We start from the raw sequence: 14,668 nt of genomic DNA on the forward strand, positions 1-14,668 counted from the left end.
TAAATGCCTTTTATATCTATCTATACCCCAATGTCCTCGGAACTGTGCAGGAGTATCCAACGAAGGTCTGCCGGAATGCGCCACGCCAAAACCCGCCCCAAGCAGGACCTTATACCTTACCAGAACTGCTGCAGCGCCCCACATGTCCACACAGTATGGAGAAACGACCCCTCCTCCGAATCGCAACGGAGGCACATAGGGGACCAATTAGCTCCCATCTTGTAAAGGCGTACACGCATAAAATAAGCTCTGTGAAAATATTTAAACTGTATCAGTCGATATCGGGTGGAGATCGCAGAGTACCGGGGGCTAGCCAGTGCTTCTGCCCAGTCATCATCCGTCAATGTGGGCACATCTGCGTCCCACGCCGCCCGAGTCCGGTGTAAAGTGGTCGTGGAGTGTGTAGTTAATGTTTGATAAATTTGACGAATCTTGAGGGCACCCAGATCCACCACGAGCAACCGGCCCTCCAACGGGTGGAACTCCGGGAGACCTGCGAGGCCCCTTATTAAAGGGGATATGGCATGCCTGAGTTTGCCATATCTGTGAAATTGCGTTTTATGGAGGCCGAAATCAGCCTGTAGCTCCTGAAAGGATGTGAGTGTGGACCCCCGCATTACATCACCCAACACAGAGATCCCGATGTCATCCCACCTACGGAAACCCACCAGAGCTGTGCCAGGCCGAAGGTATGTGCCGCACCAAAGAGGTGTAGCACTGGACACACCTACAGAATTTTTGGCAATGAAATCATTCTGAATAGTGCCCGCCCTACCCAATATTGTTTATATGCAAACAGCGTTCACCGTGGGACTCTTTTCAGAAAAGGAGCAACCCTCTTCCATCCGTTTAGGGAAGCCACCATTAAATGTATTTACTCATAAACACCAAGTGGTGTCTACACACTTTGGTAGTCTTTTAAACAAAAACAAGTGCAATAAATTTATCAAAAACTGCTGACAGTGGTTTCTGTGGTTATTTTTTGTATTGTTTTTCAGACATTATATATGCAGATAATAATATAGTGAATAGCATAAGTACAGGTGACACAATGCTCCAGTGTGAGAATCAAATACAAAATATACGCATAAGACACAAAAAAGCGGAATTTTAGTGGTTCTACATATTACAGAGAAAGGCACATATGTATATCACATCACAGCATGCAAACCAATTATTAATCAAAACAACCAAGTGAAACAAATGTTGATAGCATCACGATAGCCCACACCTTGAAATTATAATTTCAGTTTTTCATCACAGGGCCACATTCAGGTCGTATCCCCTATCTCTTACATGCCATTGGACATTGCAGTCGATGGATGAGATGAGATACCATTATCTGCGAATGGTATCTCATCCATCCAGCATGTCAAAAGTCAAAAAGGTTTATTGCATAATTAATTAAAATCATTACAATTTCCACATATTAATGTTATGGTACAAAAAATACTTACTAAAAAGATTAGACTCTTCCTTTGTTAAAATGATGTAACACAGTTTTAAAAAGGGTTTCTTCCGGGGAAACTCCCACCGACGTTAGGAGGTCAGAATGTTATTACATGTTTGTGCAAGGATTACCAGTCATTGGGATCAAGGCAGCGTTATTAACCCGCTTCTTTCACCCTGTCCTTGTTCCACAAGACTCAGGCATTTTTTCACTTCTGCCAGGAATTCTGTTCCCCGGCATGCCAAAATGATTGAGCTCCCTCCCAGCCAACAAGTTACCTCTTGCCTGCAGGTGCGGATTTTTAACTCGTTGCAGATCTGTTTTAGTAATCTACGACGTTGTACCAGGAGAGCCGGACAGACGCACAAAAAGTAAGCTAGTGATTCTGTTTTGTAGCCACAAAGTCTACAACTCTCGGTCTGGTGGTTACCTTTCCAGGATGGTACTAAGTCCTTCGAAATGTGCATACCCATCCTATAGGCTGTAAAGGCTCTTTTTATGTGCACATTGAAGTGAGAGGTTAAGTATGCGTGCGGTTGTCCAGCTTTAAAGGAGTTGATTATGGTCCAACCATGTCGCCGCTTGAGAAGTAACGCCTTGTCATCTTGGAAAGATTTCGTCCTTGCTGCCTTGTTGGCTAATCTACTTATGGTTGCTTTATCCGTCAAAGACTCCCATGCTCCTTCCAGCCCCAGCTCTATTACGCAGGTTTTCAAATGTTTTCCCCAAGGGCACAGGGTTCCCTTCACTCCTTGATTTTTTTATGGCTTCCCAGTTTAACCAATCCATTGAATCCGGATCTGCAGATCTTAACTTGTGACACAGTTTTATGAAGCCGCTCATGCTCCTATATTTCAGGTTTTGCAGACCGAATTCCAGCCTTACTTGCGGGGCTGAAGCATTCTTTGGAAGATTAAAAACTGCTTTATAGATTTTGGTTTGGAGCTCGTTTAGTAGGTCTATTTCCTTGCCACACCAGGTGACGAGACCGTAAGACAATGATGGTAAAATTTGTGCCGAAATGACCTTCAAGAGGTGATTGTAGTTCGGGCAATTCATTTTTGTTTTTAGCAACCGGTAAGCAAAGATTATACTTTGGGCTTTTGCGCGTATTGCAGTTATATGCTCCGTTTGTTTTGCTCCCTGGGATATTGTTACTCCGAGGTATTTATACGAACCTTGTTCGTTCACCTTCGTCCCGTTGAACGTCCATGTGTAACTAAGTTTTTTTGGGTCTACTAAACGGACCCCTTTGGTTTTTTCTTTGTTTAAGTCTAGACCTTCTTGTCTTAAGTACACTGATAAGATGTTTAAAGCTCTTTGTAGACCAACTGGGGTTTTGCTCAGCAGGACAATGTCATCTGCATATTGCAGACAGGGAATTCGCCGGTTTGCCAATGAAGGAGGGTGCCCTTCATCTGTGTCCAGCACTGCTGCGAGATCGGAAAGGAAAAGGTGAAAAAGGGTGGGCGCTAAAACACAGCCTTGTTTTAGGCCCTGGTATGTTGGTATGTTCCTTGTTTTGTAAGCTCCATTTCCCAATTTAACCTTTGCCCATGTATCTTCATGCAAAACTTTTATTGCCTGTATTAATTTTGTTGGCGTTCCCCAAAGCTGCAATTTACCCCATAGACGCTCTCGGTTAACTCTGTCGAAGGCAGATTTGATGTCAACAAAACAGGCGTATAATCGTGCGCCCTTTACTGCTGTTCTGTCCATTAATAGTGACAGGCAAGTTAAGTTGGTAATTGTCCCCATATTCCGCCTAAATCCTGTCTGGAACCAGGGGATTCTGTGAGATTCTTCGATCCAGTCTTGCAGCTTTAGGAGGATACAAGAGGCGTAGAGCTTTGCTTCAACGTCTATCAGCGATATGAGTCTGTAATTTGTTGGGTTGCCATGGTCGCCATGTTTAAATATTGGATGAATCACGTTTCCCTTCCATGATGCAGGTACCTGTGTGTCATGATAGATTTGGTTAAACAGTGGCGTCAGGATTTCTGCCCAGAATTCCGGGTCATGTTTAAAGATGGCGTTGGGCAGTCCATTCGGGCCCGGTGCTCCTTCAGCCTTTAGCCTTGTGATGATTTTACAGAGTTCCCCTCTAGTTGTTAATTCTGGGACTGTCATCTCCTCTTTTGAGCAATCCTTTATCACCGGTCCTACTGTACCTGGGTTGTAATTTTCCAACTGGCCATTCTCTACTGTATTTGTTACCCGTGTGTTGTTTGGGAGGCCTGCTGTTGTTATACTATAAAGGGATTGCACGTGTTGAGACCAAGTGTCGGCTCCTACTCCCGCTTCCTGGTAGAGTTTTTGTCCTTTATTTAGGTCGTTAATGATGCCCCAAAATTCTCGACTGTTGGGGTGTTTTCCTGCACATAGCAATCTATGCCATAGCTTCTCCTTGCAGGCAGCTTTTGCGATGTTTAGAGACTTCCTATAAGCGCTTCTGGCTTCTGTCAGATCCCCTTTGTTAGTTTGTAACTCCAGTTTTTTTTCCGAGCTAAATGTCGGACTGCATTTGCTACCCTCCTTTTTTTTATTCTTAATTCGTTGGAAAACCAGGGCTCCTTTTTAAGGGTAGACTTACTCGGTACACCTGAAGTTGCTGGAAATTTGTAAAGAAGGTCCAGGACCAATAGCTCCCAATTTTTTACCAGATCCTCCTTTTTTTGCAGCCCTAACTCGGATTTTCGAGCAGTTGCGGCAAGCTGGATTTTTTCCAGCATTTCTCCTCGCCATTTTTGTTTCTTTAAATTGAATTTTAAGGCTTGGTGAAGCAGACTTGATATTTTCGGTGCCACGTTGGGCGCAGTGTTTAGGGAAGTTATTTGGGGGAAGTGGTCGCTTTCTGGCCGTTGGACGATTTTGAAGGTCTCAATGTATGGAATTAAGTCGTCACTTACTATTGTGTAATCTATTGTTGAGTGGACCCTTCCACTCAGGTACGTAGTACCTGCCGGCCTATCCCCCGTCGTGTTGCCGTTTAAAATCGTCAGACCCAGGACTTTTGGATCGAAGGCTAACCTGAGGCCTCCTTTGGGCTGTCGCATGATTCCTTTTGCCCTATGTTTATCGATAAGATCACAGTTGAAGTCCCCTGAGATTAATAGTGGACATCCTAGGTAGGTTTTTTGCATCATTTTAATCAGCGACGTCAGGCACATTTGTTTTTCTTGTTGTAACTTCCGATCCGGGTGGATATAGACATTGAGGATTATGATTTGCCACTGTTTGGGCCCAGCTGACATGGATTCGGTGATTCTGGTCACTTGTATCCAGTTGAGGCCTACATCCAGTGTTTCTGATGACCAGTTACATTTTTGAGTGATGTGAGTTGATAGACCACCCCGGGGGTGCCCAAAGTTTGAGTGTCTTTCTGCCGGGATGTGGTGGGTCTTAAAGCCTGGTATTACACTTGGTGCTAATTTCCATGTCTCCTGAATCAGGATTATGTCTTAGTTGGAAAAAAAGAATTGTGTTTCATGGTCCAGCTCCATTTCTTGGAATCCATGTACGTTCCATGTGCATACTGAGATTTTTGTTGAGATTGTTTTGGCACTCTGCGTTTCCTCCCTCCTACATGGAGACGATGAGAAATGTTTCTCCATGTTAGGGTCCCTTTTTACACTGGAACATTGGGACCCAGGACCAATCTGTTTTGTCCCGACCGTGCTGCCTAGTTGGATGGTTAGAATCTATCAAGATTACCCCTTCCGCTACGCTTGCAGCGGCTGGAGAGGTAGCACGTGCTCCTAATAGACAGGAGAACGGAGGACGTTTTTTCCGTTACCCTTTGATTCGTTGTGGGTGTTTATTTGTAGCGGAAATGGATATCTTGAGCTTGTGTTTCTTACAAGCGAGATTCCCCATGTTTCGAAGTGATCTTTTGTGGAGAATATCTTGTCAGCTATGGCTTTTGAAGCCCACGTTGTGACGGTGACTTCAGATTCTGTATGATGGGGGATTCTTTTGAATTCAACTGTCAGGAGGTCCTGTGATGTTATCTCATTTAACTCCTCTATTTTCTGGAATAATTTTAGCAGGTTGCCTCGGTTTAAGAAGTCCTGAGGCCCCTTTGATGGATATTCCGGGATGAATGTTAGATTGTGGAGTGTCGTTTCAGAATGATGAAGGATTTCTTTGGAATCTTTAGGCTGTTGAGGCTTCGTAATTTCGTTGAGTTTGGGAATTGTAGAGGGGGGGTCTCGCTCCCGGTCCGTATTTGCTGACGACGTCAGATTAGTTGGACTTTGGTTTGGACCTGGATTGTGATGCCCCTTTGAAAAAGAGTTTTGCCGAGTTTGTAGTAAGGCACAGGTGCGCTGCTTTTCCGAAACTGTAACGCACATGCGGGTAGGTACAGTTTTTAACTGTGGTCCTTGAGTTTCTCCTCACTTTTTATTTAGGAGGGTGTAACGGGGTGTATAGGAGGTCCCTAGCATTCGACACGTCCTCACCGCCTACAACTCCCAGAATCCCTCGGGACACCTCGACAGGCATGGAATGGACTGACCCTGTGTTACCATCACCCCCTACTGTCTCTCTTTCCTCATCTCAGGACATGGACTGGAGCAGGTCGGAGACGGCCGAGGTGGAGTGGCCCTTTAATTCCTGGAAGCTGACTGAAGGGGAGGAGCCTGCGGACTACGCATTTCCGACAAAAGGTCAGGACCCGGAAAAGGAGGTGTGCTTGTACACCTGGAGGTCGGAGGAGCGGAACGCGTGGAGTAAGGAGTGGGAGAAGACGAAGATTGAGACCGGAGAAGGAGAGTACGGGAGACGAGGGACGTCGGAAAGAACATCACGGGAGACGGAGGACGACGGAGAGCGGCAAAGACCACCAGAGGCCGGGGGAGGTCAGGAGGAGAAACACCAGAGAGAAGCTGAGTCGGCGCCAGCTGCGGACGGCAGAAAGCCAGGAGGCCACCGTTCCTACGAGCCGCCCAGCCACTCACCCAGGGGAGGTGCGTGGCTCACTCAGGTGCGTGATCGCTTGCGGGGCTGGGCTAGTAGTAAAGGTACAGTAGGTACCAAGCCACGGGAGACCTAAGTCCCGGTACCCTATTCCTGTGCACTACCCTCCAACCACATAGGACACTGTAAATAGTTTGAGCACCGGTGACTTCTCCCTCACTCCCTATCCCGATGTTCTCGTGAGTGTACAATACTCTCACTCAGTCCCTGTTTCTTTTCTGTTTTCCCGTCTGGGGAGGAGCAAGAGCCAGCCGCGACGGACTCCGAGGAAGAGCCACCCCCACGAACCCCTGAAGTACTCCGGAAGAAGGAGAAGGTCCGTAGACGTGGAAGGAGTCGCAGCAGGTCACCCCGGAGACCCCCCTCAAGCCGAAAGAGCTGTACTGACCATTTGTTTTCCCTAATAAATCCGCAAGTAACCAGAACTCGGTTGTTGCCTATTTCTGCCGCGCCCCCACTAGGCCCCTCTCTTACAGTGGTGGAGAATGCGGGCACACTGACTCTCGATACAGGGATGGAGTCCATCATCCAGCAGCTAGTGAAGGGGCAGGAAAAGCTTGAGTGGGTGGCCGAGCAACAGCTGACCTCGGCCCAGGCGGACAGAGAAATCCTAAAGCAAGCAAGCCTTTAGCCACTAGAGAGGAACACTCGACACCATGAGAAGACCGCCCGATACCCCATGGCTCCTCAGCGGTCTCCCTTCAGAAATACCATCAGGGGGACGATCCTGACTCCTTCATGCTCAACTTTGAGCGAGCAGCCAGGGCCTGTGGGTGGCCTGTGGGTGGCCTGTGGGTGGCCCATAAGCAAGTGGCCCTTCTTTCTAGCGCCCCTCCTGTCAGGAGAAGCCCAGGCGGCTTACCAAGTCGCCAACCCCAACGGAGATACCCCATATCATGAAGTGAAGAAAATAATCCTGGATCATTTAGGTCTAGACACCGAGGCCTATAGACTACGCTTCCGGAGGGAGAGAGGAGCACCGGGAGAGAACCCCAAGACTCTGTTCGTACGCCTCAAAATGGCAGCCGATAAATGGTTGACCCCATTTACAAGCACTAAGAACGAGATTATGGACAAGATCTATCTTGAGCAATACCTGGAGGCACTGCCGTACGCCACTCAAAGGTGGCTCAGACAGCACCATAATCTAACCATTACGGAAGCGGTGGACATGGCAACGACATTTTCAAGGGCCCAGCCACGCTCCGTAGGATGGGAGCCAGACCGTTCCCACAAACCTCCTGTGAAGCCGGAGAGAAGGCCATCACGACCAGTGGATCCCCCCAAATCCAGACCATGGAAGCCGGAGAATCCCACCTCATCGGGGCCACAATGTTTTGATTGTGGCAACTGGGGCCACATTGCCCGGTTCTGCCCTACGAAGAAATCCGGAGAAGAGCCGATGGAGGTGGGATACCTACCTCGCACCGTCCTGTATTCGGCGGAAATGGGGAACGCCTATAGAGTAAGTGTACAGGTGAACGGGTCCTCCCTTCAGGCCCTTCTGGACTCGGGCTGCAGGCAGTCCGTTATACAGTCATCCCATGTGCCACTGTCCCAATACCTCCCGAATATGGCTGTCAATATCCGATGTGTACATGGAGACGTAAGGGCATATCCGCTAGCACAGGTTCCCATACAACCCCTGAAAGGCCCCAAACAAGACATCAGGGTGGGGGTACTCTCCTCCCTTCCAGAAGACCTGATTATCGGGACTGACAATCCCCGGTTCCTGCAGTGGTTCAGACAGAGTATAGGACACCCCGTAACTGGAGTAGAGACCACCAAACCTGCTCTTCTTACTCCAGACCCCTGGGTTATGGACAGGAGTTTTAGATTTGCCCAGATCAACGACTCCTCGTTATTCAACGCCTGGGAACAGGCTCACCAGGGTCTTACCGATTCTAGGGACATATATCCCGCTTCCTCATCCGCAATACTCAGATGTGAGTCCCTTGCTCATTGCACCATCAGGATTCAAGCAAGCCGGGCCGAAGACGGCTGAAATGCCAGAAACCGGTCCCCGGAAGCTTGTTTCCTTCCCAGTGTAAGAATTGGCTTTTGTAGTCTGGTCTGCCCTGTTCCCATGATGCACTGGGCCAGGGACAGACTAATTTGCATACAGCCAGGTTCTGAAACTGGGATGGTGCAATGAGCTAAAAAACGGTGTTGGATCTAGCCCTGATCTCTTGACTGGGTGAGAGTATTCTGCTTAATTCAGAGACTCTGTCCATCACCACCCCTTGTTGTAAATAATTTTGTCCACCCTAAGCGTGGAAGGGTATACTCAGATGTGAGTCCCTTGCTCATTGCACCATCAGGATTCAAGCAAGCCGGGCCGAAGACGGCTGAAATGCCAGAAACCGGTCCCCGGAAGCTTGTTTCCTTCCCAGTGTAAGAATTGGCTTTTGTAGTCTGGTCTGCCCTGTTCCCATGATGCACTGGGCCAGGGACAGACTAATTTGCATACGGCCAGGTTCTGAAACTGGGATGGTGCAATGAGCTAAAAAACGGTGTTGGATCTAGCCCTGATCTCTTGACTGGGTGAGAGTATTCTGCTTAATTCAGAGACTCTGTCCATCACCACCCCTTGTTGTAAATAATTTTGTCCACCCTAAGCGTGGAAGGGTATACTCAGATGTGAGTCCCTTGCTCATTGCACCATCAGGATTCAAGCAAGCCGGGCCGAAGACGGCTGAAATGCCAGAAACCGGTCCCCGGAAGCTTGTTTCCTTCCCAGTGTAAGAATTGGCTTTTGTAGTCTGGTCTGCCCTGTTCCCATGATGCACTGGGCCAGGGACAGACTAATTTGCATACAGCCAGGTTCTGAAACTGGGATGGTGCAATGAGCTAAAAAACGGTGTTGGATCTAGCCCTGATCTCTTGACTGGGTGAGAGTATTCTGCTTAATTCAGAGACTCTGTCCATCACCACCCCTTGTTGTAAATAATCCTCATCCGCAATGAGCTGCTGTATAGACAGGGTAGAAAAGACGACCAAGCACAGCTGTTGGTTCCGCTCTCATTTAGGGAGCAAGTCCTGTTCTTTGCCCACAGCCATTTGGTGGCCGGACACACAGGTGCCGAAAAGACGATCCAGAACATTCTGCGGTTCTTTTATTGGCCCGGGATTTATCGAGACGCCAGCAAGTTCTGCCAGGAGTGTCGCGTGTGCCAGGTAAAGAACATGTCTCGTCCTCCAGCGGTGCCCCTGCAGCCCCTTCCTATCATCGGAAAACCATTCGAAAGAGTCGGAATGGACATCATAGGACCCCTCCCCAAAACCAGAAAAGGATTCCAATATGTCCTCGTGGTGGTGGATTTCGCCACTAGATTCCCTGAGGCCTTCCCTCTGTCAGCTACTACCACCAAACAAGTCGCGGATAAGATGATCGAACTCTTCAGCAGAGTGGGGTTCCCGAAAGAAATCCTAACGGATCAGGGAACCCCCTTTGTATCCCGATTGATGAAAGAGGTGTGCAGATGTCTGGATGTCCACCAAATACGTACCTCCGTCTACCATCCCCAGACGGACGGGTTAGTAGAGCGCTACAACCGCACCCTGAAGACCACGTTAAAGAAAATGATGGAGGTCAACGGGAACGAGTGGGACCAGATCCTTCCCCTGGCCCTGTACGTGATCCGGGGACAGCGACAGAGCAGCATGGGCATATCCTCATTCGAACTTTTGTATGGGCGACAGCCGCGGTCCTTGATGGAAATGACGAAGGAAGCCTGGGAAAACGAGACAACAGAAGAAACCTCCTCTACCCTTGACTATGCTCATAGTCTCAAGACCCGGCTTGGCAAGTTGCGAGACCTGGCATACACACACTTGGAAACCAGTCAAAAACGACAGAAAACCGCCTATGACAAAGGGAAAAAATGGAGACAGTTGAAGAGAGGAGAATGGGCTCTGGTGTTACTGCCCTCCTCCACCCAAAAGTTCCGTGCCTCCTGGGTTGGTCCCTACGAAGTAGTCGGGTCTATAGGCAGAACCACTTACACCCTACAAACCGGACCCCAGAAGACCCAGGCTTATCATATCAACCTATTAAAGAAATGGCTGGGACCCCCCCGGTGAACGTACAAGTGGCGACGCCCTCGAGGGACACCCAGTCCACAAGACACCTATTGGTCATCAACGACGACCTAACACAAGAGCAGACGAATGAACTACACCGGGTACTCGAACATCACAAGGCATCGTTCTCGGACCAACCCGGTAGGACTACGATGGCAGAACACTGCATAAACACCCCTCCAGGAAAAATCATCCAGATTAGAGCCTATAGAGTACCCGAAGCACGAAGGACAGCCATCAAGAACGAAGTGAAAGACATGATGGACCTCGGTGTGATACGACAATCCAAAAGCCAATGGTCTAGTCCCATTGTTATGGTACCCAAACCCGATGGAAGTCGGCGTTTCTGTATGGATTTTCGTGCGCTCAATGAGATATCTGAATTCGATGCCTACCCGATACCTCGAGTTGACGAGATGATAGAATGCCTGGGTGAGGCCCGGTACATCACAACTCTCGGCCTTACCAAGGGCTATTGGCAAGTGCCCTTGAGGGAAGAGGACTGTAAGAAAACCGCCTTCAGCACCAACGAGGGACACTATGAGTTCACGGTCCTCCCGTTCGGGTTGCACGGGGCACCTGCCACGTTTCAACGGCTCATGAACACCGTGTTGGCACCAGTTTCCTCCATGGCATCGGCCTATCTGGATGACATAGTTGTCCACAGCAAAACCTGGGAAGAGCATCTCCAACACCTGCATCAAGTCCTGTTGGTTCTACAAAAGGCCGGTCTACGAATAAACGCAAAAAAAATCAAGGGTCGCCTTCCAAAAAGTAAAATATCTAGGGTACCTGCTAGGCCATGGCATGATAGAGCCCCAGATAGAGAAAGTGAGAGCTATTGCTGACACGCCCTTCCCCACCACCCGAAAAGAAATGAGGGCGTTTTTAGGATTGGTGGGGTATTACAGGAGGTTCATCCCTGCGTTTGCGGATATAGCAGCCCCCCTTACGGACTCGTTACGATCACAAGGGAAATCCAATGCCCCCTTCCCCGAAGCGAACTCATGACGAACGCCTTCCAACATTTAAAGCGTATCATCACCTCAGCACCTGTGCTGACGTCCCCTGATTTCACGTTACCCTTCATACTGCATACCGACGCCTCAGACTATGGTATAGGCGCGGTGCTGTCACAAAAGGGGGTTGATGGGCACGAACACCCTGTGGTGTATGTTAGCGGCAAGCTTTTTCCCAGGGAGTTGAAATACGCTACCATCGAAAAAGAGTGTTTAGCGGTCCGCTGGGCCGTAGAAAAATTGGCCTATTATCTAGAGGGACACCCGTTTGACCTGTACACAGACCATGCCTGTTAGGGGTGCTACCGGTCATCTTGTTTAAATTCAGGCTTAAGGCAGATCTTGTTTACATCTAGAGAATCTGAGAAGACAATTTTGGTTAATAGGTAAATTTTAGAATTGTGTTAAAAAGTGTAAATTATTAGTTTAACCTATTTAGTTATACTCAATTGTAAAATTGCTTTTGACAATGCTTGTTATTTTTAGTCTATCTGTGATGTTAGGGTTAACTGCTTAGAGTGTGCGCTCTTAAGAGACAGGCTCGCGCCAGCCCTCGTGTCCATAGTAATCTTCTGAAAGGGGGCTCGCGCAGATTTTCATGACAGAAGCTATAAATAGAAGCTTCTGTCAACGGCTCAACGCTTCGTCTCTCGTTGAGCCTGACGAGAGCTTCTGAATTCCGCTTCCCTGCTTACTGAGTATTTCCTTTCAAGTTAAATCATTTCCTGACCTTAGCCGAGCCCGCAGCCCTCCGTTGACAGCTTCAGTATTTATGACCTTCTTCGAAGACGGAAGCGAGCCTCCCTCTCGCTCTTCGTGACACCCGGAAGGTTGCTTGATAAAACTCCTCAAGCCGGCAGTTCGAGTCTCCTGATCAGCGCTGCGCGACTTCCAAGGACAGTAAGACTAAATTAATTTCTGTGCTGTTTGAACTCCAAGTATTTGCGCTACAAGGAGAAAAGAATAACTTTGAAAATCGTTAGAGCTTTTCTAGTAGAGGAATTAGCGCTAAAACAAACGGAGTGTAATTAAACAAGCCTTGGAAGAGGCAAATGACTTCAGACTGAAAAAACTCTCACAAAGGATATTCTAGTCCTACGAAGTTTAAGGTTTTGGAACTCATTGACTTGATAGTTTAGATTAAACAAACCTTGGTAAAAGCAAAAGGCTTTTGGGCAGAAATCCTTCTTTAAGTATATTTCTTCTGTGTAAAAAAGGAAACTCAATAGAGTAATGTTAAGGAAGTTTGTTCTTTAAGGAGGTCAGTTTGGAATGTACTCCTACTAATAGCAATGTATTTAGATATAGGCTGCTATTTCTTGTCTTTTCAACTGCAGAACTTCCAGTACTGAAGAATCATTAGAAGACTCAGGTATGCTTTTGCATGAAGTATACTAGTTTGGTTCTTATTAACCCAAATTAACCTAATTAACCAGTTGATTCAGTTTAAGGTCAAGCGTACTTTGACATGTAATATTTATTTAAAAGGTGTCAAGAGGCTGAGTTCAGTGCAAAAGCTTCAGAAAAAGTGTGAGCAAGGGCCAACCAAACTTATGGTCAGTAAGTGCAAATGTTTGACTATAATCTGAGATTAAGGTGTTAACAGCTGGGTAATAAGCATTAAATATTGTACTACAGAGTAACGTGAAACCAACGTGGAGTATCAAATAAGAGAAGGTCGGCCTGGAACACTTTCTTGAGAGAGCAAACAACTGAAGATCTTGTCTTGTTTATCTGTTGTTTGTCTCTCGGTCCACTTCCCCTTTCCCTTGGAGAGAAGCCGTCCCAGTCAGTGTTGAATTCCTGATTGGGTTGGTTGATCCTTGAGGGAGTTGGGAGTTTGCAGCTTGAGAGGAAACGTCAGAAGAGTCTCACAGGACTTCTCAACAATGCCCCCCTCCTATGGATGGCACGTAACAAATCCAATAACGCCAGGGTGATGCGGTGGTTCCTGGCCCTGCAGCCATACATGTTCACAGTGCATCATAGGAAGGGCTCGGAAAATGTGAGTGCGGACTTCCTCTCCCGTCATCCGCTCCCCGATCGGGAGCGTCCAAGGGGGGAGGTGTGTAACGGGGTGTATAGGAGGTCCCTAGCATTCGACACGTCCTCACCGCCTACAACTCCCAGAATCCCTCGGGACACCTCGACAGGCATGGAATGGACTGACCCTGTGTTACCATCACCCCCTACTGTCTCTCTTTCCTCATCTCAGGACATGGACTGGAGCAGGTTGGAGACGGCCGAGGTGGAGTGGCCCTTTAATTCCTGGAAGCTGACTGAAGGGGAGGAGCCTGCGGACTACGCATTTCCGACAAAAGGTCAGGACCCGGAAAAGGAGGTGTGCTTGTACACCTGGAGGTCGGAGGAGCGGAACGCGTGGAGTAAGGAGTGGGAGAAGACGAAGATTGAGACCGGAGAAGGAGAGTACGGGAGACGAGGGACGTCGGAAAGAACATCACGGGAGACGGAGGACGACGGAGAGCGGCAAAGACCACCAGAGGCCGGGGGAGTACAGGAGGAGAAACACCAGAGAGAAGCTGAGTCGGCGCCAGCTGCGGACGGCGGAAAGCTAGGAGGCCACCGTTCCTACGAGCCGCCAGCCACTCACCCAGGGGAGGTGCGTGGCTCACTCAGGTGCGTGATCGCTTGCGGGGCTGGGCTAGTAGTAAAGGTACAGTAGGTACCAAGCCACGGGAGACCTAAGTCCCGGTACCCTATTCCTGTGCACTACCCTCCAACCACATAGGACACTGTAAATAGTTTGAGCACCGGTGACTTCTCCCTCACTCCCTATCCCGATGTTCTCGTGAGTGTACAATACTCTCACTCAGTCCCAGTTTCTTTTCGGTTTTCCCGTCTGGGGAGGAGCAAGAGCCAGCCGCGACGGACTCCGAGGAAGAGCCACCCCCACGAACCCCTGAAGTACTCCGGAAGAAGGAGAAGGTCCGTAGACGTGGAAGGAGTCGCAGCAGGTCACCCCGGAGACCCCCCTCAAGCCGAAAGAGCTGTACTGACCATTTGTTTTCCCTAATAAATCCGCAAGTAACCAGAACTCGGTTGTTGCCTATTTCTGCCGCGCCCCCACTAGGCCCCTCTCTTACAGAGGGATTCCGGTTTCTGGCGGCTGGGCTGT

General features: G+C 48.6%; 1 protein-coding gene across 5 annotated transcripts in view; it reads left to right on the forward strand.

Moving 5' to 3' along the window:
• ELMO3 (engulfment and cell motility 3) overlaps positions 1–14,668 on the forward strand; it is a 300,338-nt gene that overhangs the window by 199,323 nt on the left and 86,347 nt on the right. Inside the window, exon 1 of one of the 5 annotated variants that reach the window (XM_078668420.1) lies at positions 12,275–12,432. The exons of the other annotated variants lie outside the window; for them this stretch is intronic. The gene's annotated coding sequence lies outside the window, so the exon portion shown is untranslated. Of the gene's footprint in view, positions 1–12,274; positions 12,433–14,668 lie in introns of those variants that run through there. 5 annotated transcript variants of the gene reach the window in all.

This window comes from Lissotriton helveticus, chromosome 12 (genome assembly GCF_964261635.1).
Source record: "Lissotriton helveticus chromosome 12, aLisHel1.1, whole genome shotgun sequence".
Taxonomy (NCBI): domain Eukaryota; kingdom Metazoa; phylum Chordata; class Amphibia; order Caudata; family Salamandridae; genus Lissotriton; species Lissotriton helveticus.